Source organism: Trichosurus vulpecula, chromosome 1 (assembly GCF_011100635.1).
Source record: "Trichosurus vulpecula isolate mTriVul1 chromosome 1, mTriVul1.pri, whole genome shotgun sequence".
Classification (NCBI taxonomy): Eukaryota; Metazoa; Chordata; class Mammalia; order Diprotodontia; family Phalangeridae; genus Trichosurus; species Trichosurus vulpecula.
This window is the reverse complement of record NC_050573.1, coordinates 567700037-567726768: the sequence shown is the minus strand read 5'-3', so window position 1 is coordinate 567726768 and position 26732 is coordinate 567700037. Positions and strand designations below refer to the sequence as shown.

Here is a 26732-nt window from a genome sequence, read left to right as displayed (position 1 = left end):
TCCGCCCCCCCCAGGCCTCATCTTTTTTACTGAAAAAAACGGCAGTGGAATTTGAGTTTCACTAATAACAAGTAGTTTTCTTAATGTAGGTGGCAAAAATAATATTAAAACAAGACAGGCTAGTTCATCTCCCTAGAACTAATACAAACAGCTCATTCAGATAAATTGTTTGGTTTCGAGTTTTCCATTTCACCCTCTTAATGTTGAAGGAAATTACATTTCATGAAAAGACTGATATGGACCTTGGCTATACCTTTGCTTTTCAGAAGGCTGCTATTAAAAGGTGCAGCTTTCTCTGCTCTCATAGTCTCTTCTGGAATGTCCAGGGGCGGGATTTCAGATTTACAGTGGTTGATTTTCCAAGTTGGTATGTGGTTGAGTGTTTGCCTAATGCCAAACTCATATCAGGTGTGAAGAGCATTCACGATACCAAGAACCATAATTTACCTGCAAGGCTTTGTTTTTTATTTCATATCTGACCCGTCTGATTCTTGATCAACTAATAGGATACGTCCATTGCCCCAGAAACTGTTGCCAAAAAAGTACAAAAGTGGATGCACTTTCTTCCTTCAGTGGCGCCCAGGTCTCTTTTTCTGTTACGATTGTTTATTTAGGAAGCAGCATGACACAGGATTTGGAATCAGAGGATTTAAGTTTGAAACCAGTAGCCATGGGATGCTAATCAAGTCATTTTATTTTTCTGAGCCTTATTTTTGTCATCTGCACAATGGAAGTAGTTATACTTGTACAAAACAGGGTTAGTATAAGTAAAATACTTTATAAGACTTAAAGTACTATGTAAGTGAAAATTATTATTTTTTTTTTCAAGAAAAATATTTCAGACTTTCAAGACACAAATACAACAGTTTCCACTGAGATAGCATAGTGCCTTTTCAGTGTTGGGAGGTTTTCTTTTTCATTCTTAACATGTAGTCCCTTATTGCCAAAGGTATTAATGGGAAGTATAGTTTTTCCAAGTTGGAAGGAAGGACTTAAGGATCATGGTGGAACTTTGGAGCCCAAGGGAACCAGTGGCCACATGATTGCAAGAGAAGAGTTAAGTTGCCCAGAATTGAATATACCCAAGAGCAGTTTGAGCTTTCTCTGGTTCACTGACCCACTTACTGAGTAATCTGCCTGAACAGAATTTGCTGTGGCATTAGAAATTGGTGGATTTATCCCCGCTCCACTTTATTCCCCTCTGCCTCATAGCTACTTGGCAAACTAGAATCCCTTACCCTCAGTAATTTCCTTCTCTTTTTAAATTTTGCTTATTTGCTGTTTGTACTTTTATAATGAGTTTTGTGTCCTTATAAAGTAATCTGGTTTTTATTGTATTCTGAGCTAGTGTTTGCTATAAATTAGTAGAACATATTATGGGGAAGCATAAAGGGTACTCTTGGACCAATAGCCCTAGAGTTAACCCTAATCCTAGATTGAAGTGCTCTTTTGGGGGACACAAAGAGGAGCTTCAAGATCAAAATGTATTCTGTGAGCATTAGTTCTTTGTGGGACTTGCTGCTGCTAAGCTGTTCTGGCTTTTCAAGACTCTGCCCTTCCCTAAGAAAGAAGAATTAAGAAGGCGGAGTCAATGACTTCTGAGCTCCTAACAGCCAGAGATCCCAGATGGCTGCTTGAACAGTTGCAGAGGAGCTCAGTTCTCACACATGTACTCCAGCAAAGATCTAAAAAGAGCACCAGATTGGACAATGATCAAGAAAACCAGCAAGAAAAGCACCTTCATCCAGGCCAGGACTGTATAAAAAGACATCCAGGAGAAAGGAATACCACCAGAAGAGTGAGCACCAGCACAGGTAAACAAGTCAGAAGAATAGAGACAAGAGATTGTCTAGGGCAGGGGTATGCTGGATATGGCTCAGGCTGGCAAGGGAAAATTTCTGCATACATTTTTTCACCGGAGAAATTATTATTAAACATATGCCAATACATCTGTGCTCTAGGGGCACTTGAAAGCCTGCAACAGTCCATACCAACAGACAGAAAGCCTGGAGTGCTCAGAAGAGGAAGCTCCAATGTGGTTAGAAACCCAAAGCATTCTGACCACCGACACAGGGCCCAGAACCAGCAGCAATAAAAATTGGGGGAAAATAGTTTCAGCAAGTTTCTCTGATAAAGATCTGATAGCTAAGATATACAGGGAATTGATTCAAATGTATAAGAACAAAATAATCAAAAGATAGGAACTGAAATGTTTCAGAATGGAGAAGGGCAAGCTGTCAGCAACCATGATGGAAAAAATGCTGCAAGTTTCTAATAAGAGAATTGCAAATTACTGCTCTGAGGTTCCACCTCAAATTCATAAGTTTGGAAAAGTTGACAAAAAAAAGAAAGTGGTGATTGTTGGAGAGGCTGTAGGATGACAGGTACACTGATACAAAAGTTACTAAACTGTACATACCCATCGACTGTGATATCACTAGTTGGTATGTACCTCAAGAAGATCAAAGAGAGGAAAAGGACCTGTAAGGACAGAAATACTTACAGCAACACTTTATGTTGTGGCAAAGAACTAGAAACCAAAAGGGCGCCCCTCAATTAGGGAAGAGTTAAGCAGATTATGGTATATGAAAATAATAGATATTATTGTGTGTTAAGAAATGATAAAGGAATGGATTCATTAAAATTATTTTTTAAAAAAGCTAGGAAGACTGATACAGAAGGAAGTGAACAGAGATTATAATACTGTAAAAGAAAAGGACTTTAGAACTCTGATCAATGCAGTGACCCCCCCCCCCCAGGACTCCAGAGGACTGATAGGGATGCATGCTACCCACTTTCTGATGGAGGGAGCAGGACTGCTTTGGATCTAAAGAACTGAGTTTATTATATGCTTTAAAAAAAACAAGATGTGATTAATAATGATTTACAGTTTCATATAAAATTCTCTTTTTTGTCTGACAATCAACTAGCATTTATTAAGCACCTCCTGTAGGCCAGGCACTGTGCTAAGGCAAACAACAACAAACAAACAAGGGCAAACAAAAGAACAATCTTTCACAATCCAAAGAGAAAGTCAGTATTAGAAGGCCTGGGGAAAGTCTTCTTCTGGAAGGTGGGACTTTAACTGAAACTTGAAACAAGCCAGATGTGGTAGGAGGTGGAGAAGAGGGACAGCAATCCAGATGTGCTGGACAGTCAGTGAAAATGCAGAGTGGGGAGGCCAGTCTCACTATATCCCAGAGTGCTCTAAGGAGAATGAAGTATAAGAAGACTAGAAAGGGAGGAGGAAGACTGGTTATGAAAGGCTTTGAACACCAAACAAAGGGTTTTATGTTGGATCCTGGAGGTGATAGGGAGCCACTGGAGTTTACTGAATAGGGAGGGTTACATGCTCAGAACTGTGTTTTAGGAAAATCAGTTTGACCGATCATTTTTATTTTGTTTTGTTTTGTTATGTTTTGTTCTTTGCGTAGGAACAACTCATATTTGTTGGAATTTGTCAAGTTTAGAATAACCAAAAAAACTTTAGGGTTTTTTTCTTTATTTGTTTTTACAAAGTATCATGCTTGTTGCTATAGCTATGGGGAATACAATTTTTTTAAGTTACATGAAATCAGGTCCTATAATTACAGAATCTTAGAATTAAAAAGAATTTTAGAGGTTCCCCTCCCCAGTCTCCTATCCCCCATAAGAATTATCTCTAAAGCATTACTGCTCATTTCTACTGCAGATATTTCCATTATCTGATAAGAGAATCAATTATATTTTTAAACCTCTCTCATTTTAGAAAATTTATTCTTATATGACTTATATGCAGCTAAATGGTGCAGTGGATAGAGCTGATAGGGCCTGGAGTCAGGAAGATCTGAGTTCAAATATGGCCTCAGAAACTTACTGCGTGACCCTGGGCAAGTCACTTAACTGCTGTCTGCCGCAGTCTCCTTAACTATAAAATTGGGATAATAATAGCACCTACTTCGCAGGGTTAGCACAGTACTTGGCACATAGTAGGGGCTATCACAATGCTCATTCTTTCCTCTCACCTCAACCCAAATTGTACTGAATCTCAGCATAATCAAAATCAAATATGACTCAGAAGGCAATTTAAAGCACATGGTGAATATAAATGGGCTGTAGCATTTTAATGACAATTTGTATGTGTAAAATGGAACCAAATACCTTATCAAAGGCAAGTGGGAAAACCATGTGGTGAGAGTGTGATAGACTAACCCAGCGCTGCCGCGGAATCCCTCAAAATAATTTTATTAACAGCAGAGAAAAGCCACGTTAGTCTGAACCTCTGTGGAGGACTGACTGAGAGAAGCCTTGGATAAGAATCTTGTAGAATAAGGAGTTTCATTGGCACCAGTAAAAGAAATACCTGTACTAATGGGCCACAAATCCACTGAAATTTTAAGCCTTCTAGGTCTACACAGAACATCTGATTCCCCTTCCTTTCAGATTCCATTTCCTTCCTTTTACTCAGGGCCTCGGGCAAGGACAAATACTTATCATAGAATGGATCTAGAATCTAGATGAGGAGATGCCTCATTTGGATTAGTTGCCTTCAATGTGCAGTTGAAATTGGTCCCAGAAGTTAATGTCATTTCCCATTCCCCTGCCTACTTCATCAGTTTGTGTTAAACATGTAGCATATCTCTAGAAAAGTCAAGGGACATCTTCTTTCCTGATGGCTAATCTCAAAAGCTAGTTGAGTCATTAAAAAGAGTATTTATCCTCTTACCTGTGCAGCATGTTGTACTTACTAATTTTTACCTAATCCCCAAAGGCCCCATATTCACCCCCCAGAGCCTCAAATGTTTGGCCCCTATGGCAAACTGATCCCTGTGCAATCTGCTAGGCATGTGAATCATGCAAATTTGGGAAAGATTTTTCAACCTTGAAACTGATCAGCTCCAGAGCAGTCATGGCGTTTGGGGTAAACTCTCCAATTTTCCTTTATACTACTCAGCTATTCCTTTCAGTTATTGTTTCATGAGACCCAACAAAGCTGCTGATGTGAGGAAAAGTTTGTTTTAAGATTTGGACAGCAGGTAAGTGCCCAAGAGATGAAGGACTGTCCAGTGTGACAGGCAGTGGCTAGGGAGCTAAATGAAAATGCAGAGAAACTGGTAAATATAATCCCAGTCTTGGCTATTACTGGATTATTTGAAGCAAGGTATTTCTTTCCTTTGTGCTTTGTTTTCTTTCTCTTTAAACAAGTAGATGGAATCATTTACTCATACAAATACTTCCGTGCAATAACAGGTTTACCAACAACTACTAAGAAATTACCAGACTGTCATTTGTTGGCTCATGTTTGTTTAAATTTCATCCCAACCACTCTTCTCCCCCCATCAATGTTGACAGACTTGGCTGGCAAACAAATATTATTGGCCTGCTTCTAAACCTACTCACCCTAAGAAAATGACCCACTTTTCACAAAGAATATTTACAAAACTTACTTACTACTGTGTGACTAATAATAGTCATACAAACCTATGACTAGATACATTTTTAAAAATATAAATTCCATTGCAAAAATAATGTTTTATTTTGGAGGCCATCCTGCGACCCATCCAGTATTTTATCAGTTCTTTTGTGTAATGAATGTAGGAACTTGCAATGTGAGTTATAGACAATAAAGAGGCTAAATACAAGAATTATAAAGGAAAGTGGGCAAGTCCACAAATAAATTTCTCTTTTTTTAAGCATCAATTTGATGAGTACAAATGGCCAGATACCTCTAAAAGATGCTTGGCCCTAAAAAATATAACAAATACAAATATAAGCAATGCTGTTTTTCTGCCATGCCTATTTATACTGAGATTTTGGATCCTTTTTTAATCGGCAACATACCAGTGATGTCCCACATATCATTGTTCCTGCAATATAGCCTAAAATTCAATAACACTTAGACCTCAACTTACTCTGACTCACTTTAATGCTGCTATCTATCATCTGAAATCAGGTTATGGGGGGAGGGGGAGAATCCCAGGAAGGAAACTCCCCACCCAGAGAGCAGAGTCCTGAACAGAAAGGTCTTGCACCCATAACCGGAGACCTCCAAAAACTGATCAGGTTTGGATTTCGATAATGAACCAGAAAGAACAGCACTAGCTTGTACAAATATGGAGCGGGTGCTGTTATGGTTCTGTGTACTTTTAGCTATCTGTATAAAATCAATTTCCATAGTGATCAGACATGCAGAAGGGTCATTTCCTGTAAGCCCAGAATCCTGGCTAAGTGGAAATGCTTCTGCCTGTCTGTTGTGATTATTTTAAGCCACATGATCTAAAAAGAAAGAAATCTGCTATTGGCTTGGATTGTGAAAAAGTGTCTTGCTTTAAAAAAGTCAGCTTTTAGCTTAGTTAAATATTGTAGTATACAAAGATTCATCCACACTGATTGTTATCACAATCCCATTGATCATTTTTTTAAAATCTTGCATTAATATATACCTTTTCCCCAAAAGAAATTTATACATTGCTTCAATAGAAACAGTGTTCTGTCTCATTAATTATCTCAAATACCAGAGATGTCAAACTCTCTGTAAATGGTCTGCAAAACTCCCTGAGTAGACCTAATCCAGGTTAAAATGTAATTGAGAAATATTTAACAAAATAAATAAAAATACAATACAACATAGATAATGTTCATTTGTAATTTCCTGAGTCAGTGTGTAGCCCACAGAGATCCTTTCCTATTTAAGTTTGACACTACTGTCTTAGCACATACTTGGGAGTAAGACAGTTGCTATTATTCTTTTTTTATGCCTAGTGAAGTCCGCTCTCACTTTTAACTTCTTATACCACATTAACAAAACCCCAGAAGACAGCAATGCAGTTTGATACCTTGAACATAGGTAGTTAAGAAACGTGGGGTCTTCTCTCTTGGCTTGGTAGACTGCCTTGGTTAAATTAATTTCCCATCTGTCAAAAGCCACAAAAAAATTGACACCCACTTCACAAGGGTGTTATGAGGTATGATGTGATAATGGCTATAAGATGCTTTGAACTCTTCCATAGGAAAGTGATTTAAAAACACATGTTCTTTTTATCCCTCCCCTTGTGCATAGAAGAGTATTAGCAAGGTACATGCCTAGCTAAATCAGAAAGGTGCCTTCTGTACACACACTCATTCTGATCAATCTTTATTCCCCACCCCAACCCCCAAACCTAAAAGGAGGTCAGAGTAGATCTGTCACACCAGAGCTTGCCCTTCAACAGGAGAGATTTCCTCAAGAGAGTAAAGTTTGCATTCATTTCAAGTCATCAATACCATAGACACTACCTTACTGTGGGAGATATACATCTCCCCGGGAAACATCACCCACACCAGATGAGACACGAGGAGGGGGACAATCAGGTATCAGATGCCCTGTTCTCTGACTTCCTCATTGGCCAATACTGATAAACAGAACAACCACCGCTGCTCTCCTGTATTGTCTCTGCTTCACTGGCAATATAGAGAAGGCTGTGTTTATTTAGTAAGCCTGCTTCACAGTCCCTGTGAATTTTTACGAGTGTTAACTGAAGGAGAGAAAGCCATTTTGATTAAAACCCTGCTTAAGTGAAAAAGGATGAGCAATGACCAACTCAGGTTTTGGAATTTATACAGTAATAATTATGTGCATGTATACTGTTGGATCCTTTAGCCATATACATATCTATATCTAAATCTATATGCTACTATATTCAGTTCTCATTTTCATTGGGTCAGAAAACTAAGACTGGAATGGACTCACTGTGAATGTCTGAATCCTATCTCTGAGCTCCTACATAACTCCCAAATAGGAGGGTGTCTGCCTGTTGTTATTTTCTTTAGTGACAAAGATCTCTTGATCTCCTCAATAACCCAGTGAGGGACTCGACAGCACTTAATATCAGGTTGTCCTCTTTTGTATTTAACCTAAAGCCTTCCTAGAGAAATTTATGCCCATTTCCTCTTGTTCACTCCTCAGCAGAGGTGAACAACAGCTGTTCACCATTCTTCATCAAGTAGCTCTTAAAGACAGCCATTGAGTCTCAGCCTCAGCTTCTTCTTCAGAAACAATAATCTGAGTCCTTTTGGCCTTTCTTTATTGGATCTTATGTCCTTACCTTTTAATCATCTCTGTGGTTCTCCGCTAAGCCTTCTTCTCATCCTTTCTCTTAAGATGCAGAGGGCAAACCATAATATCCTAGAAAGAACTTGACTAGAGAGTAAAAAATCACAGGAGCGAGAATCACAGTCCCTAGGTGCCATATTGCTGTTTCTAACCGCAGTGTGTGGTCTGCTCCTTGTTGAAACTACATTGAGATACGCTGTTTACCTCAGGATCTTCCAATACTACGATAGGTCTTCTCAGCAGGTGATGATGGAAAGAAACTTACATTTCAGAGAGAAAAACTAAACTTTCTACCTTCCAAGTGAGATTTACCTGAGGTTTTCTACAGAGACATCATCCAACTGTATCTACCTTTTGTAGATGCAGCTTGAGAACCAGAAAAGAGAAAGAAGACTCCATAGAGAGTGGTAGAAGCCCCAAACAATTAACCCCTTTCAGTGCTTCTAAGATGGAATACACACATGACCAACCCTTGAGCAAAGTAATCTTTTTCTTCTTTCTGCTTTTTTCTTTATTGCTTCTTTGTAACATGGTCTGTGTAACTACACTACCCCCACCTTCAAGAACACCTAGGATGCCCAAGGACAATTGCGACCCCTTTCCTTGTACTCCACAAATTAGCAGGATCCAACTGAAGAACAGGTCTGGATCTGAGGGACTGAGATTTCTCAAACACCCCCCGTACCCACCAGATGGAAGTAGTCACATAGCTTCTGGTGGGGAAACTCTAGTCATTTAAACTGAGATCACTTACAGACAATGAAAAGAAGAAAGCTTTCACACACACACAAAAGATATCTTAAAATCACACCTGGTCTTTGACATGAAGCAAGTAATTAGATTGAATCTAGGAGCTATCTTGGATGCAAGGCAAGCATAACTTAGATTTAAGTAATTTTTATAACAAAATTTTATTTTTACATCATGGTCATTTCTGGATGTCATTTCCCCCACTCCCTTTCCATTGATTGAATCTTCCATTGTAAAAAAGACAGAGAAGCAAAAATAACAAATCTAGTGACCACATCTTACAAAGTAGGCAACATTCCTGCCCTTGCATTTTCTTATCTCTGCCAAAAGGAGAGAGGTGTGTTTCATTATCTGTTCTCTGAGACCAAGATCAACTTTTTAATATCTTGTATATTGTTTTCATTATTATGATTTCATTAATTTAATATTTCATTATTATTACTGTTTTCATTAATTTCACTGTGCCTCACATACACAGATTTTCCCATGTTGGTCCAGATTCCTCATGTTTGTCATTGCTTTCAGCACAATGATATTTCATTACATTCATTCACTACTGTTTGTTCAGCTTTTCCCCAATCAATGGGCACCTACTTTGTTTGCAGTTATTTGCTGCCATAAAAATTCTGCTACCAATAGTTTGGCTTTTATTAGATCTTTTTGTCTTTGGTCTCCTTGGGGATATATGTCCTGCATTGGATTCAATAAGTCAGTGTTTATGAACAGTTGCTTTTATCATATAATTCCAAATTGTTTAAAAAAACCAGACTGATTCACAATTCCACCAACAGTGTCTAAGCTATTTAATGACCTTCCAATTCTTTCCTTTATAGCTTTTATTTCTCTTTTTTAATCTCTTCCTTCATTTCTTTTTAGGCATTCAGGTAATACTTGTGGAAAATCTAATTTTTTTCCTTTTAGTTTCTGCATGTAGTTATTACAAAATTACTTTCATCTTTCTGGAGATCTCTAGATTTACAGTAATTTTTTGGTAATGGTTAATGTTTTCTTTGATTTACTTATTTCTTTAGATTTTCTTTCTGAATTGGAGCTTTTTGCCAGTACCAGGCTCTACCTCCTGTTACACTATTTGGTGAGGCGGTCAGCCATACCTGATCTGGCCCTATGTCCCTTGGGTTCTTGTGCCAACCTTCTCCTCCTGGGATTTGCCCCACCCCTACTCCTCCATATCTTTGAGGTTCAGAGTGCTGGATCTTCATGACTCTCTCTGGCATCTTAAGTCAGTCATTAAGCATTTATTAAGAACCTACACTGTGCTAAACTCTGGGGATACAAAGAAAGGCAAACATAAAACTAGTCCCTGTTCTCAAGGAAACAGCATGTACATGACTATGTACAACAAGCTACATATAGGATAAATTGGAGATAAATCAAGAGTGAAGGCACCAAGATTAAGGAAGAATGGGAAAGTCTTCCTGAAGAAAGTGGAATTTTAATTGGAACTTGAAAAAAGCCAGGGAAGCCAGGAGTCAAAGATGAGGAAACATGAGTGAAAATCCATGGAGGGAGTGTCTTGTGCAAGAAGCATCAAGGATACAGACCAGTGACATGGCACAGATTCAGAGTATATGAAGGAGTCTCAGAACTGGACACGATAATGGAAAAGAGGAGAATAAATAAGATTAGTATGTACAAAATAAACAACATAGAAAAAATGCTGATTTAAAAGAATATATATAAAATATATATGCTTTAATTACAAAAACACAAATTAAACAATCATAACCATAAATATGAATGGATTAAAATTTTCAATATTGGGCTCATCATTATTCTCTCTTTTTCTCATTTTATTCTTCCCTTTTAAAAATATTTTATATGCATTTATATTTCTCCCTCCAACTGCCCTCTTTTCAGTTGAACAATTAAAAAAATCTCTCATAACAAATATGGGTCCTTTTTCTCTTTCTTTGATTTCTCTGGGGTATAGACCTAGTAGTGGTATAGCTAGGTCAAAGGCTATATACTTTCCAGGTATAGCTCCACATTGCTTTCCAGCAAGACTGGACCAATGTAAGCTTCACCAGCAGTATGTTAGTGTACCTGCTTTCCTGTAACTCCTTCAACATTTGTCATTTTCCTCTTTTCTCATCTTTACCAATCTAATGGGTATAAGGTAGAACTTCTGAGTTGCTTTGCTTACATCTCTATGTATTAGTGATTTGGAAAATTTTATTATGTGATTGTTGATAGCTTGGATTTCCTCCTTTGAAAATTGCCTAATCACATTCTTTAGCCAATTATTTATTGGGAAATGGCTCTTACTCTTATAAATTTTAACATTTTTCATATCACACACACACACACACACACACACACACACACATACATACACAAAACGTGAGAAAAATTTGCTGTTTCCCAGTCATCTGTTTCCATTCTAATATTAACACAGTTTTGTTTATACAAAAACTTTTTAAATTTTATGTAATTAAATTGTCTATATTTTCTGCTTCTCTCCAATTCTTAAAGAAGTCAAAAGGCTATGAATTTTTCTCCTGTCCATAAATCTGAAAGGTGATTTCTTCCTTATACCTCTAATTTGTTTATAATATCTTTTATGTCTAAGTCATGTATGTGTTTGGTATTTATCTTGGTATACAGTGTTAGTGCCAAACTGCTTTCCAGGTAAGTCCTTGCCCTGGTAACTGAAGTATTTAGGTTTAATTAAACCCTAGGGAACTGTGCTTGTTTTCTTTTATATGCTGGGTACCTGATATGTTCTGATGTAGCTCTCTATACTGATAGATTGTATTCCTTCCCTCTTTTTTTCCCTTGATATTCTTGACCTTTTGGTTCTTCATACAAATTTTATTAGCATTTTTCTCGCTCAATAAAATAGTCTTTTGTAGTTTGATTAGTGCTGCACTGAACACTTTAGTTAAATTAAGTAGTCGGTAATTATCAGACATGTCATTTCTAATTTAAAAAAATTCTATTCAGATCCTTAAATTATATCTTTTTTATCCTTTAGTTAGATTTGTCTAAGTCTGAAAGAGATATATTGATGTCCTTCATTGTTGTAATTTTAACTATCTATTTCTTACTCTAATTTTATTAACTTTTCATTTTTTAGATGCTATGCTTTTGGTGCATATATGTTAAGTATTCAAAATGATTTGTTATATATGGTGCACTTAAGCATGATGCAATTTTCCTACTTATCTCTTTTTATTATGTCTGTGTTTACTGTAGCCTTATCAGAAATCACAATTTCTACCCATTTTAGAGTTTATCTGAAGCTTGATAAATTTTGTTCCAACCCCTCATTTTAACTCTTATGAGCAATATGTTGTAGGATTCTCTAAGGGATTCTACGATTTTCTTCCATTTTATGAGTTAATTTATTCCAATCTTATTCATGGTTATGAATCCTAATTGTATATTGCCCTCAATTCTGAATTCTTGCACTTTTTTTTCTCTTTGTCACCACACTCCTCTGTACAAATAAGATAATAAAAGAGAGGGAGTTTGCCTGATACTTGTGGCATCTAAATGAAATGGCCTGTTTCTACTCTGTTGCAGCTTTTTTTCCTTCTTCCCCTCCCTTAATCTTAAGTTTTTGCTTTTTCTTACTTTTCTTTTAATCCTTCCTTGACCTTGACCTTCCATCCTCATCATTGGAGTCTGTTTTGCATATGACAATTTCCTTACCAATCCTATCCTACCTCTCAAATCCCTCTCTCCTCAACCTTTGTCCCAGTTCTCTCTTGTTTAGCCTTTTGCAATGTATTTCTATACCACAATCTTTATATGTGTGTTTGTGGATGGGTGAGGAATGTGTGTAATTGTGTTCATCCTTCTTTCATCTGGTTCAGATTAAAGTGAAGTTCATGGGAGACTCATTCCCTCCATCTTTCCTCCATGTTTAAATACTCATCTTATAAAACTCTGTTAGGTGATAGTGATTTTCTTTCCCTTTCTATTCCATTCTTCCCCAGTGTAGCCACTCGTTTCTCTGATTTCTGTCTTTTGAGACCTTCAGAACTGAAGAACCACCCACAGACTCTATGTTATTTTTATATTTATCTGCTGAGAAGATAATGGTTTCTTGTCTCCCTCTTAGCATGTAAACCAATCTTCCACGCAAATTTCATTCCAGTTCTACAAATGTGTCTCTCCTTTTTATGTTTTGTTTGGCTTTTGCATTTTTATTTCAAAATGTCCACCCAGTTATGGCTTTTTAGTTAGGAATGCTTTAGAAATATTCTCTTTCATTAGAAGTCTATTTTTTCCTCTTATAGGATTATACTTAGTTTTGCCAGACAGGATATCATTAGTTGTATGTCCTTATCTCTTGCCTTTTGGAATATCATATTCCAAGCTCTCCACATCTTCACAGTGAAGGCTAACAAGTTTTGTGTGATGCTAATCATGGTTTCTTGGCACTTGACCTCTTTCTTTTTGGTGGTGTGCAGTATTTTATTCTTCAAACTGGAAGCTCTGGATTTTGGCTATGACTTTTCTGGGAGTTTGCATTTTAGGATGTTACTGGTATATGTGTATGTGTGTATATATATATATATATATATATATACATATATATATGTATGTGTATATGTATATATATGTATATATACATATATATACACACACATATATATATACACACACATACATATATAATATATATGTGTGTGTGTGTATTAAGATTAATTTATTTATTTTTTGTTTTCAACATTCATTTCCACAAGATTTTGAGTTACAAATTTTCTCCCTATCTCTACACTCCCCCCCACCCCAAGATGGCATATATTATGATTGTCCCTTTCCCCAGTCTGCCCTCCCTTCTATCACCCCACTCCCCACCCCCATCCCCTTTCCACTTACTTTCTCGTAGGGCCAGATAAATTTCTATACCCATTACCTGTATATCTTATTTCCTAGTTGCATGTAAAAACAGTTTTTAACATTTGTTTTTAGAACTTTGAGTCCAAATTCTCTCCCTTCTTCTCTTCCCACCCACCATTCTTGAGAAGGCAAGCAATTCAATATAGGTTATACCTGTATTGTTATATAAAACACTTCCATAATAGTCATGCTGTGAAAGACTAACTATATTTCCCTCTATCCTATCCTGCTCCCCATTTATTCCATTTTCTCCTTTGACCCTATCCCTTTTTGAAAGTGTTTGCTTTTGACTACCCCCTTCCCCAATCATCCCTCTGTTCTATCATGCCCACCCATTATCCCTTTCCCCACCACTTTCCTGTGGATAAGATACCCAATTGTGTGTGTATGTTATTCTCTCCTTAAGCCAAATCCAATGACAGTAAGGTTCATTCATTCCCTTTCACCTACCCCCTCTACCCTTCCATTATCACAACTTTTTCTTGCCTCTTTTATGTAAGATAATTTACCCCATTCTATCCCTCCTTTTCTCCTTCTCCTCAGCCCTTATTCCTCTCTCACCCCTTAATTTTTTTTAGATATCATCCCTTCATATTCAAATCACCCTGTACCCTCTGTTCATATATATATATTCCCTTCAACTACCCTAATACAGAGAAATGTCTCATGAGTTAAGTTACAAATATCAACATTAATAAGTCCCTTATGATTTCTCATTCCTGTTTACCTTTTCATGCTTCTCTTGATTCTTGTATTTGAAAGTAAAATTTTCTATTCAGCTCTGGACTTTTCAACTAAGAATGCTTGAAAGTCCTCTATTTCATTGAAAATCTATTTTTTTTGCCCTGAAGGATTATACTCAATTTTGCTGCGTAGGTGATTCTTGGTATTAATCCTAGCTCCTTTGCCCTCTGGAATATCATATTCCAAGTCCTTCAGTCCCTTAATGTAGAAGCTCCTAGATCTTGTGTTATCCTGCTTGTGTTTCCACAATACTCCAATTGTTTCTTTCTGGCTGTTTGCAGTATTTTCTCTTGACCTGGGAACTCTGGAATTTGGCTACAATACTCCCAAGGGTTTTCCTTTTGGGATCTTTTTTTTTAAATTAAGATTTTTTATTTTTAGTTTACAACACTCAATTCCACATGATTTTGAGTTCCAGATTTTCTTCCCACCCCTACCCCCTCCCTCCCCAAGACAGCCTGGAATCTGATATATCTTCTACCTATAACTTTGCATAGAACTTATTTACACAGTATTCAAGTTGTAAAAAAGAATTATGACTAATGGAATAAATCATGAGAAAGAAGAAACTAAACTAAAAAAAGGAGGAAAAAAAGGAGAGCAAACAGTTTGCATTCAGACTCCATAGTTGTTTCTCCAGGTGTAGATAGCTCTCTCCATCATAAGTCCTTTGGAGTTGTCTTTGAACCTTGTATTGCTGAGAAGAGCCAAGTCTATCAAAGTTAGTCATCATAGAAGCAATATATCTGTGGTTGTGTATAATGTTCTCCTAGTTCTGCTCTGCTTACTCAGCATTATATCATGTAGGTCTTTCCAGGTTATTATGAAGTCCATATCTTCCCCATTTCTTATAGCACAATAGTATTCCATTACATTCATATACCACAACTTGTTCAGCCATTCCCCAATTGATGGGCATCCCCTTGATTTCCAATTCTTTGCTATTACAAAAAGAGCCACTATAAATATTTTTGTACATATGGATCCTTTTCCCACTTGTGTGGTCTCTTTGGGATACAGCCCTAGAAGTGGTATTGGTGGGTCAAAGGGTATGAACATTTTTATAGCCCTTTGGGCATAGTTCCAAATTGCTCTCCAGAATGGGTGGATCAGTTCACAACTCCACCAGAAATGGAACAGTGTTCCCACATCCTCTCCAGCATTTTTGTCATTTTAGCCAATCTGACAGGAGAGGTGTGGTACCTAAGAGTTGATTTGCATTTCTCTAATCAATAGTGATTTCGAGCATTTTTTCATATGCCTATAGATATCTTTAATTTCTTCCTCTGAAAACTGTCTGTTTATATCCTTTGACCACTTCTCAATTGGGGAATGACTTGTATTCCTATAAATTTGACTCAATTCCCTGTATATTTTAGAGATGAGGCCTTTATCAGAGACACTAGTTGTAAAGATTTTCTCCCAGTTTTCTGCTTCCCTCCTAATCTTTGTTGCATTGGCTTTCTTAATACAAAAACTTTTCAATTTAACATAATCAAAATTATCCATTTTGCATTTTGTAACACTCTCTATCTCTTGTGTCATGAATTCTTTGCTTTTCCATAAATCTGATAGGTAAACTATTCCTTGCTCTCCCAATTTGCTTATAGTATCAGCCTTTATTCCTAAATCATGAACCCATTTTGACTTTATTATTTTGGTATATGGTATAACATATTGGTTTATGCCCAGTTTCTGCCCTACCATTTTCCAATTTTCCCAGCAGTTTTTGTGAAATAGTGAATTCTTAGCCCAGAAACTGGTTTTTGGGTTTATCAAAGAGTAGATTGCTATAGTCAGTGACTACTGCATCTTATGTACCTAACCTATTTCACTGATCCATGACTCTGTTTCTTAGCCAGTACCAAGTAGTTCTGATGACTGCTGCTTTATAGTGCAGTTTAATATCCGGTATGGCTAGGCCACCTTCCCTAGCATTTCTTTTCATCAATTCCCTAGATATTCTAGACCTCTTGTTCTTCCACATGAATTTTGTTATTATTTTATCCAGCTCTGTAAAATAATTTTTTGATAGTTTGATTGTTATGGCGCTGAATAAATAAATTAATCTAGGTAAAATTGTCATTTCTATTATAGTAGCTCGTCCTAACCATGAGCAACTGATATTTTTCCATTTATTTCGATCTGACTTTATTTGTGTGAAAAGTGTTTTGTAATTGTGTTCATATAGGTCCTGGGTTTGTCTTGGCAGGCAGACTTCCAAACATTTCATAGTGTCTACAGTAACTTTAAATAGAATTTCTCTATCTCTTGCTGTTGGGCTTTGTTAGTAATGTATAGGAATGCCGAGGATTTATGTGGGTTTGTTTTATATCCTGCAACTTTGCTAAAGCTATTTATTATTATTATTATTATTATTATTTCAAATGGAATAATAGGGGTGATAATGGACATCCTTGTTTCACCCCTGATCTTATTGAGAATGCATCGAGCTTATCCCCATTACAAATAATGCTTGTTAATGGTTTTAGGTAGATGCTATTTATAATTTTAAGGAAGGCTCTGTTTATTCCTGTGTTTTCTAGTATTTTTAATAGGAATGGGTGTTGTATTTTGTGAAAGGCTTTTTCTGCATCTGTTGAGATGATCATATGGTTTCTGCTAGTTTTGTTGTTGATACGATCAATTATGCTGATAGTTTTCCTAATATTGTACCAGTCTTGCATTCCTGGAATAAATTCTACCTGGTTGTAGTGTATTATTCTCGTGATAAATTGCTGCAGTCTTTTTGCTAATATTTTATTTAAAATTTTTGCATCAATATTCATTAGGGAAATTCGTCTATAATTTGTTTTCTCTGTTTTGGCTGTTCCTGGTTTGGGTATTAGTAATATGTTTGTGTCATAAAAAGAATTTAGTAGGAATCCTTCATCTATCTTCCCAAATAGTCTATAAAGTATAGTAATTAATTGTTCTTTAAATGTTTGATATTATTCACATGTAAAACCATCTGGCCCTGGAGATTTTTCCTAGCAAGTTTATTAATGGCTTGCTCAATTTCTTTTTCTGAGATGGGGTTATTTAGGTATTTTACTTCCTCTTCTGTCAACCTGGGCAATTGATATTTTTGTAAATATTCATCTATATCCCTAAGGTTGTCAAATTTATGGGCATACAATTGGGCAAAATAATTCGTAATTATTGTTTTAACATCCTCTTCATTGGAGGTGAATTCACCCTTTTCATTTTTGATAGTGGTAATTTGCTTTTCTTCTTTTTTTTAATCAAATTGACTAAAGGTTTATTAATTTTATTGGTTTTTTCATAAAACTAGCTCTTGGTTTTACTTATTAATTCAATAGTTTTCTTGATTTCAATTTTATTAATCTCTCCTTTGATTTTCAGTATTTCTAATTTGGTATTTAATTGGGGATTTTTAATTTGTTCTTTTTCTAGCTTTTGCTGCATCCCATAAGTTTTGGTATGTTGTCTCATTATTGTCATTCTCTTGAATGAGGTTATTAATTGTTTCTTTAATTTGTTCTTTGGCCCACTCATTCTTTAGAATTAGATTATTTAGTTTCCAATTAATTTTAGCTTATTTTTTCAATGGTCCTTTATTATGAATAATTTTTATTGCATCATGATCTGAAAAGAATAATTTTACTACTTCTGCCTTTCTGCACTGGATTGTGAGGTTTTTATGCCCTAGTACATGGTCAGTTTTTGAGTATGTGCCATGTACTGCTGAGAAAAAGGTATATTCCTTTTTATCCCCATTCAGTTTTCTCCAGAGGTCTATCATATCTGCCTTTTCTTAAATTTTATTCACCTCCTTAACTTCTTTCCTATTTATTTTGAGGTTAGATTTATCAAGTTCAGAGAGGGGAAGGTTGAGGTCCCCCATTATTATAGTTTTGCTGTTTATTTCTTCCTGTAGCTCCCTTAACCTCTCCTCTAAGAATCTGCATGCTATACCACTTGGTGCATATATGTTAAGTAATGAAATTGCTTCATTGTTTATGATGTCTTTTAGCAGGATACAGTGTCCTTCCTTATCTCTTTTAATTAGATCTATCTTTGCTTTTGCTTTGTCTGAGATTAGGATTGCTACCCCTGCTTTTTTTACTTTAGCTGAAGCACAATATATTCTCCTCCAGCCTTTTACCTTTACCCTGTGTGTATCCCCTTGTTTCAAATGTGTTTCTTGTAAACAGCATGTTGTAGGATTATGGTTTTTAATCCATTCTGCTATCTGCTTCCGTTTTATTGGAGAGTACATGCCATTCACATTCACACTTATGATTATCATCTGTGTCTTTTTCTCCATCCTATTTCCCCCCCGTTTATGTTTTTATTTCTGTTTTCTTTTTTTTGCTTTTGACTGCCACCTTCCTCAGTTTACCCTTCCTCTTGATTCCCCTCACTTATCTTACATTTTTTCCCTTGCTACTTCTTCCCTCCCTTCTGACCACCCCCCTCCCTTTTCTTTTCCCTTTCCCTTCCTATTGCCTGTAGGACAAGTTTGATTTCTATACTTGTCAGGGTATGTTTTTCCCTTCTTGAAGCAAATCCGATGAGAGTAAAACTCAAATACTACTCTTCTCCCTCCCTTCTTTCCCTCTATTATAATATGTTTTTGTGCCTCTTTGTGTGATGTAATTTACCATTTTCTAATACCTCCTTACCCCTTCTCCCAGAACCATCCCTTTATATCACTTAATTATATTTTTATCATTATATCAGTTATTTTATACTGATACCCACAGTCTATGACTATCCCTTTCAATTGTCGTAAGTGTACTATTCTCAAGATTGACATATATAAGACAAAATAATCCTATATAAGGATGTAACTAATTGGCCTTATTGATTAACTAGGGGTTTTTCCCCCTGTTTACCTTTTAATTATCTCTCTTGAGTTTTGTATTTCGAGATCAGATTTTCCATTGAGTTCTGGCCTTTTCATCAGGAAGGTCTGAAATTCCCTTATTTCACTGAATGTCCATCTCCTTGCCTGGAAAATTATGCTCAATTTTGCTAGGTAGTTGATCCTTCGTTGTAGTCCAAGCTCTTTTGCCTTTTGGAATATCATATTCCAATTTCTCCTGTCATTTAACGTAGAAGCTGAAAGATCCTGCATGATCTTGACTGTAGTTCCATCATATTTGAATTGTTCCTTTCTCGCTGCTTGCAGTATTTTCTCCTTGACCTGGCAGTTCTGAAATTTGCCTATAATATTTCTTGGAGTTTTCACTTTGGGATCTCTTTCAGGAGGTGATTGGTGGATTCTTTTGATGACAATTTTACCCTCTGGTTCTTGAACCTCTGGGCAATTTTCCTTAAGGATTTCATGGAAGATACTGTCCAGGCTCTTTTTTTCATCATGGCTTTCAGGTAGACCAATAATTCTTAGATTGTCTCTCCTGGATCTATTTTCCAGGTCAGTTGTTTTTCCAATCAGATATTTCACGTTTTCTTCTATTTTTTCTTTCTTTAGACTTTGACTGATTCTTGATGTCTCATAGAGTCATTAGCTTCTAATTGCACAATTCTAATTTTTAAGGTATTGTTTTCTTCCTTTAGCTTCTTTATCTCCTTTTCCATTTGGTTTTTTACTTTTCAATGAGACATTTTCTCCATTTATATTCTGATTCTCCTTAACCATTTTGCCAATTTTCCTTTTTAAAAATTTGTTTTCATCAGTGAATTTTTTTTCCATTTTTTCTTTTACCTCCCTAATTTGGTTTTTAAAGTCCTCCTTGAGTTCTTCCAGGAATGCTTTTTGGTCTGGAGACCAGTTCACTTTCCCTTTTGAGGTTTCACTTGTGGTTGTAATGTCCATGCTGTCCTTTTCTGAATTGGTGTTTTGATCTTCCCTGTCTCCATAGTACGACTCTTTGGTCTTTGGCTTTTTAGTGTGTTTTTTTATGGTGTTTTTTTTTTTCCTCCTGGCTTCTAAAGTGAATCTCTGTTTCTGAGACTCAGGGGGCTCTGTCCCAAGTTTCTTGTGTTGGAATCTGTAGGTCTGCTCACTGGCTTTATGTTCTATGGCCTCTGGTTTCATGAGGTGTGGTAGAGGGATGGTCTGGCTGCTGGGAGTCTCCTCTTCCCCTGGACTGTTCTACAGCAGGGGTGGTCTCAGCTGTCATCTGTGTTGGTGTCTGCCACTTCCCCTGGCTGTGCAAAGCCACGTCTGGGGTCCTGGCATTGACGTTTGTTAGCTCCACCCCCCTGGGCTCAGTTACTCTCATCGTTCTGCTGAGGTGGGGCCTGCTGGGACACCTTTCTTCCTGCAGTAGTCTTCTTCTGCCACTACAAGAGGGGCCCTCTTGCCACTGAAGCCCTGCTTCTGGCTTCTCTGTTTCTCCTGAGGTAGTATTCTCTGGGTGAGGGGGTAGGGAGGGAAAGCCATTTTACCTGGGTATCATGGCTCCCAGAAGTTCAAGAAGGCCAGTTTCAAACCTTTAGACTGTGGGTTGGAGGCCTCTGGCTAGCTGCTCCCACAGTCGCAGGCTCTGCACTCCAACAGACTCCCGTCCTGGGCTGAGAGGCCTGGGGCTCAGTCGTGGCTGTAGCCGGTACTTCCTCCCTGGGCCTGTTCCTGCTCTGGTGTTTCGCTCACCCAGCACTCTCCCAGACTGGCTCACTGGCTGGATTCCTTAGCTACTCTCAGTTGGTTTCATCTGGTGCCCTTGTGCATGCCCAGTGCTCCTGCAACTCTCAATCTACTAGTGGCTTCTAACTCTCTCAAGTCTGCTCAGATTCACTTTTTTAGACGTTTCTGACATAATTTGTGAGAGCTCTGGTAGTTCCTTTATTTCACAGCACCATCTTGGCTCTGCCCCCTTGGGATCTTTTTCAAGAGGCGATTGGGGGATTCTTTCAATTTCTGTTTTACCCTCTGGTTCTAGAACATCAGGGCAGTTTTCCTTGATAATTTCTTGAAAGCCTTAGGTAGTCCAATAATTTTAAAATTATCTCTCCTGGATCTATTTTCCAGGTCGGTGGTTTTTCCAATGAGATATTTCACACTGTCTTCTATTTTTTCATTTTTTTTGGTTCTGCTTTATGATTTTTTTGATTTCTCATAAAGTCATTAGTTTCCATTTGCTCCATTCTAATTTTTAAGGAATTATTTTCTTCAGTGAGCTTTTGGACCGCCTTTTCCATTTGGCTAATTCTGCTTTTAAAGGCATTTTTCTCTTCATTGGGTTTTTGGAGGTCTTTTGCCATTTTGGTTAGCCTATTTTTTAAGGTGTTATTTTCTTCAGTATTTTTGGGGTGGTGTCCTTTAGCAAGCTGTTGACTCACTTTTGATGATTTTCTTGCATTACTCTTATTTCTCTTCCCAGTTTTCCCTCTACTTCTCTCATTTGAATTTTCAAATCCTTTTTGAGCTCTTCCATGCCCTCAGAACAATTCATATTTTCTTGGAGGCTTTTGATGTAGGATCTTTGACTTTGTTGTCTTGTTCTGCCCATATGTTTTGATCTTCTTTGTCACCAAAGTGAGATTCTATAGTCTGATGTTTTTTACACTGTCTGCTAATTTTCCCAGCTAATTACTTGACTTTTGTGGTCTTTGTCAAGGTATGACTGCTTCCAGAGTGGAGAGTGCTCTGTCCCAAGCTTCAGGGGTTTTGTGCTGCTGTTTTCAGAGCTACTTCTAAGCACCTGTAAATTTTCAATTCTTCTGAGGTGGTATGATCTAATGAGAGGGGTTTACTCCTCTCCTGGCCTGTGCTCTGGTCTGTGAGTGACCTCAAGCACTCTTTTCTGAACTCCCTCTCCACAGCCACCACAGGCTCTGCCACACTAGCACTCCTCCTTACCCCAGTACCATCAACCAGGACTGCAACCCAGATTCAAGCAGGGAAAAGCAGGAGAATCTTGTCTCAGCACCAACAAAAAGACCCCTGCACTTCTGCTCTGATCAACTGCTTGATTCCCCCTACTGTCTGTGGGCCTGGAACTCTGGAAGCAGCTGCTGCCACCACCACAGCTGCAGCCACCTTTACCACCCCAGAGCTGGGGCCAGACCATGCCCTTCCCTCATCTAGGTCCAACAGAGTTTTCCCACTGACCTGCTAAGTTGTCTTTAGTGTTTGTGGGTTGAGAATTCTGGAAATAGCCACAGCTCACTGATTAAGTGCCCTAAGGCCTGCTGTGCCTGGTATGCTCTGGCCTGGTCTGTGCCAATGTGGCTCAAGCCAGGCTGTGCTCCATTCCCACCACAGTGTGATAGATCTTTCTCGGAGACCATCCAGGCTGTTTTGGTCTGGAGACTCATTTCATGCTGTCATTTTGTGGTTTGTGTAGCTCTAGAATTTGTTTAGAGTCATTTTTTACAGGTCTTTGGAGGGATTTGGGGGAGAGCTCAGGAAAGTCCCTGCTTTCACTCTGCCATCTTGGCTCCACCCCACCCTGGTATATGCTTTCTATTATCATTTTGCTGTTTCTAAGTGATTTGGACAGTTTTGGGGTATAATTTCTTGAAATATGATATCTATAGTCATAATTTTCAGATAGTCCTATAATTCCTAGCTCATTGCTTTCTGACCTGTTTTCCAGGTTGTTTTTTATATTATATTTCATGTATTTTCTTATTTTTTATTTTAAAATTTCATTTTAATATTTATTTTTTCGTTGAATTGTTTTGCTCTTTGGCCCATTCTAATTTTCAAGACATTCAGTTCTTGGGTAAGGTTTCCCAACATTTATTAATTCTCCTTGCCATTCTTTCCTTCCTATTTATGTCATTTTTAAAAACCTCATTTCATTTCTTCCAGGTATTTTTGTAATCCTTGTGACCTGTACATTTTTTTTTCCTCCAAGTCTCTACTTGATTTTGTTGTGGAGTTGTTCTTTTCCTTGATGATTATCCTTTTTTTTTTTGGCAGGGCAGAAGGCAGGGCAATTAGGGTTAAGTGACTTGCCCAAGGTCACACAGCTAGTAAATGTGTCACGTGTCCAAGGCCAGATTTGAACTCAGATCCTCCTGACTCCAGGGCTGGTGCTCTACTCACTGTACCACCTAGCTGCCCGCCTTGATGATTATCCAATGAGCATCTCTTGGCCCAAAGTATTTCCTCATGGGTTTGCTCCTCTTTTTACCCTTAGTGTCTAAGTTGTTCAAGGGGAGGCAGAGTCCCCTGCTCTCCTGAACAGCATGGGTAGGTCCTGCATCGTCCTGAGATCTGTGGCCCAAAGTAGTATCCTCTTTCTATAAGAATTGTTTGGCCTTGTCTCTCACTGTGGTTCAGGCTCAAGCTGCCTGGATGCTAAGTTGGGCCAGGGCTGCCTGGAAGTTGTTTTGGGCCTTTCTTCCACTATTACCAGGGGCCCCAGGTAGCTCTGATGCTGAGACCTTTTTCTCCTGATGCTATGGAGACTCCTGGGACAAGCCTCTATCCACCTCTTCCCAGGACCCCTCTCCTGTCGCCACTGGCTCAGGGCCACTCCTTCACTGGACTTCATAGTGCCCCCCTTTCCCCTGTGCTTACCGTGAAGCGGTTGACTTGTTTTTCATAGTTTTCTTTCATCACTCTCATTTCTCTTACCAATTTTTCCTCTATCTCTGTTACTTGATTTTCAAAATCCTTTTTTGAGCTCTTCCTTGGCCTGAGACCAATTCTTATTTGTCTTGGAAGCATTGGATATAGGAGCTTTGAATTTGTCGTCTTCTTCTGAGTGTGTTTTGATTTTCTTCGTCAACGTAGTAACTGTCTATGATCAGATTTTTTTTTCTGTTTGCTCATTTTCTCAGCCAATTTCTTGACTTTTAACTCTTTGTTAAAGTAGGGCTGTCCTTCTAAGGGGGAGGGTCAATTGTTTCAAGTTTCAGGGATTTTGTGCAGCTATTTTCAAAGAAATTTTTAGGGTCCTTTAGGTTTTCAGTTCTTCCAAGGAGTTATGATCTAAGGAGAAGTGTGTTTACTACTCTCCTGACTTGTGCTCTGGTCTCTCTTCTGCCCTGGAACTGTGAGGAGGGTCCCCTCTCCACTGCATTCAGTGTTCCTCCTCGCCCTGGGACTGCCACCCAACACTGCTGCCTGGATCTGAGTATGGGCAAAACAACAGAGTCATGCCTCAGTGCTAGCAAAGAGACCCCTGTAATCTCCATCTGACCAGTTGTTCAGCCCCTTACTATCTGTGGGCTGAGAGCAGCTGCTGCTGCTGAGACAGTGGCTCCCAAGGCCTGCTCCTGGTTTGCTGAAGCTAGGGATGTGCTGGTGCTAGACTCTGCTCCACTCTCACCCAGGTGCAGTAGACCTTTCCTGCTGAACTTCTAAGTTGTCTTTGGCTGGAAAATCATTTCACCCTGTCCTTCTGTGGGTTCTGCTGCTCCAGGAATTGTTTTATGGCATTATTTAAAGGTGTTCAGAGGGGTGTTGGAGTCCAGGTGAGTCTCTGCTTTTACTCCACCATCTTAGCTCCCCCACCCCCCATGATGCTGCTTGCCTTTTATCAGATGATCTATTAAAAAAAACTATAACTGGTCCTGCACTACTGCTCTTCTCTCTCCTCCTCATCCATTTCTTTCAGACTGCATACTACTCCTCATCCTTTCCCCCTCCTGTTTCTCTAGCCTCTAGGATGGTTAGATTCCGTGACCTCAACTCACCCTGAAAGTTAAGTCCCTCAGTACTGCTAAGAGAATAACTGGACATTGGTATGTAAAATTGTAGCAGATAGGAAGGGTTTGCTTCCTAGGCTCACCCCACTCCATTGGGCTAGATGAGGTACAAGGGTAGGTGAAGTCAGTAGTAGCTTCAGTGGTAGCTTCACCTGGCCCTTGGAATGGAGGTTCCCCATGGATCACTGTCAAGGTATTTGCTTCCAAAAGAAAGCAGGCCCCTCAAATTGCTGCAAGGTCTCCTCAGGCTGGATATGAATTGAGGGAGAGAGGGAAGAAGCTGGGGGAGTAACTCATCAGGAGTACTGGGTTGATGAGTCAGTCTTCAGTTATTTTTTTCTTTAAGAATTACCCTTTTATGGGTTACTTTTTTTACATTTTAAATTTTTATATAATTGTTGAATCTTTTGCATTTTGGAATCTTTACTCATATTTTGGGGGTTGGAGGCCCTAAGAATTGCCCCTAGGATACCTCTCACTTTGTCATCCTCCCAGGATTCTGCAAGTTAGATTTTATCAAAGGAAGAAACAATGGAACAATTTGAATATATTGGATGCTAATTAATTTTAAGGATGATTCAAGTCAGCAAGTTCATGAAAGCAAAGACCTTTTAGATGACTGGAGATGAAGATATAACAAGTGGGAATGTTCTTCCTGATTCAGAGTCGAAGCAGACAAAATGAGTCATGTGTACAAAATGAGCTGTATAGTCACTCCCAGCTTTAGAATTCAGTGATTCTAAAACAGGGGCTAATGTTAGAAACAGAGTCAGTGGCAGCAGGATCTAGTTAGTAGTTCTCATATCTCAGTTGGATCTCGTGTCCTTGTTATAACTTTTACTTGCTTTAGTCTAAGGACATTTTCAAGTTATAATTCTAGTGCTCACCAGATCAGCATTCAGTTTTTCATTCTTACAGCACCTCCAGTGATTTTTTTTAAAAGTGTCTCTCATTAATTTAGTTGATTTTTGATTGGAATAGTCCATTTTGAAGGAGTTGTGGAAAGTTGGTTCACTGATGCATCATTGATATGGTTGGGAATTAATCATTCTGGAAAACAATTAGGAATTATGCAAATGAAATGATTAAAATTTCCATACCTTTTGACTCAAAGATTTTACTGTGAGGAGTATACCCCAAGGAGGCCCTTGACAAAAAGAAAGGCTCCATACATGGCAAAATGTTTAGACCGACAGACAGATGGACAGCGCCGTGCCACCCCCTCCCCCACATACACACACCGCAGTTTATAGGTGCCTCTTTTTATCCCCACAACAACTTTGGGAGGTAGGAGCTACTGTTATCCCCATTTTAGATGAGGAAGCTGCATCTGAGGGAGGTTCAGTGAATTGCCCACATCACATATGCCTAGTAAGTACCTGAGGCTTGACTCTAAGTCTAGCCCACCTAGCTCCCCTGCTACTTTTTTCAGTATCCAAACACTCAAAACAAAGGAAATGCCCATTAGTTGGAGGAATGGCTAATCAAACTGAGGTACATGAATGGAATGGAGAGGTTCTTCATCTGGGGTCCATGAACTTTTTGTTCTTAGTACATTTTAGAACTATTTCAGTATTCTTTATTTCCTTTCTAATCCTATTTTATTTATTCATTTAAAAACATGGTTCTGAGGAAGGGGCCATAGGCTTCTCTGGACTGCCAAATGGGTAACGGTCCATGACAGATAAAAATGTTA

General features: G+C 38.2%; 1 protein-coding gene across 1 annotated transcript in view; it reads left to right on the top strand.

The window, feature by feature from the left end:
• Nucleotides 1-26732, top strand: part of LOC118834457 (aminopeptidase O (putative)) — a 542097-nt gene that overhangs the window by 355079 nt on the left and 160286 nt on the right. The window lies entirely within an intron of this gene.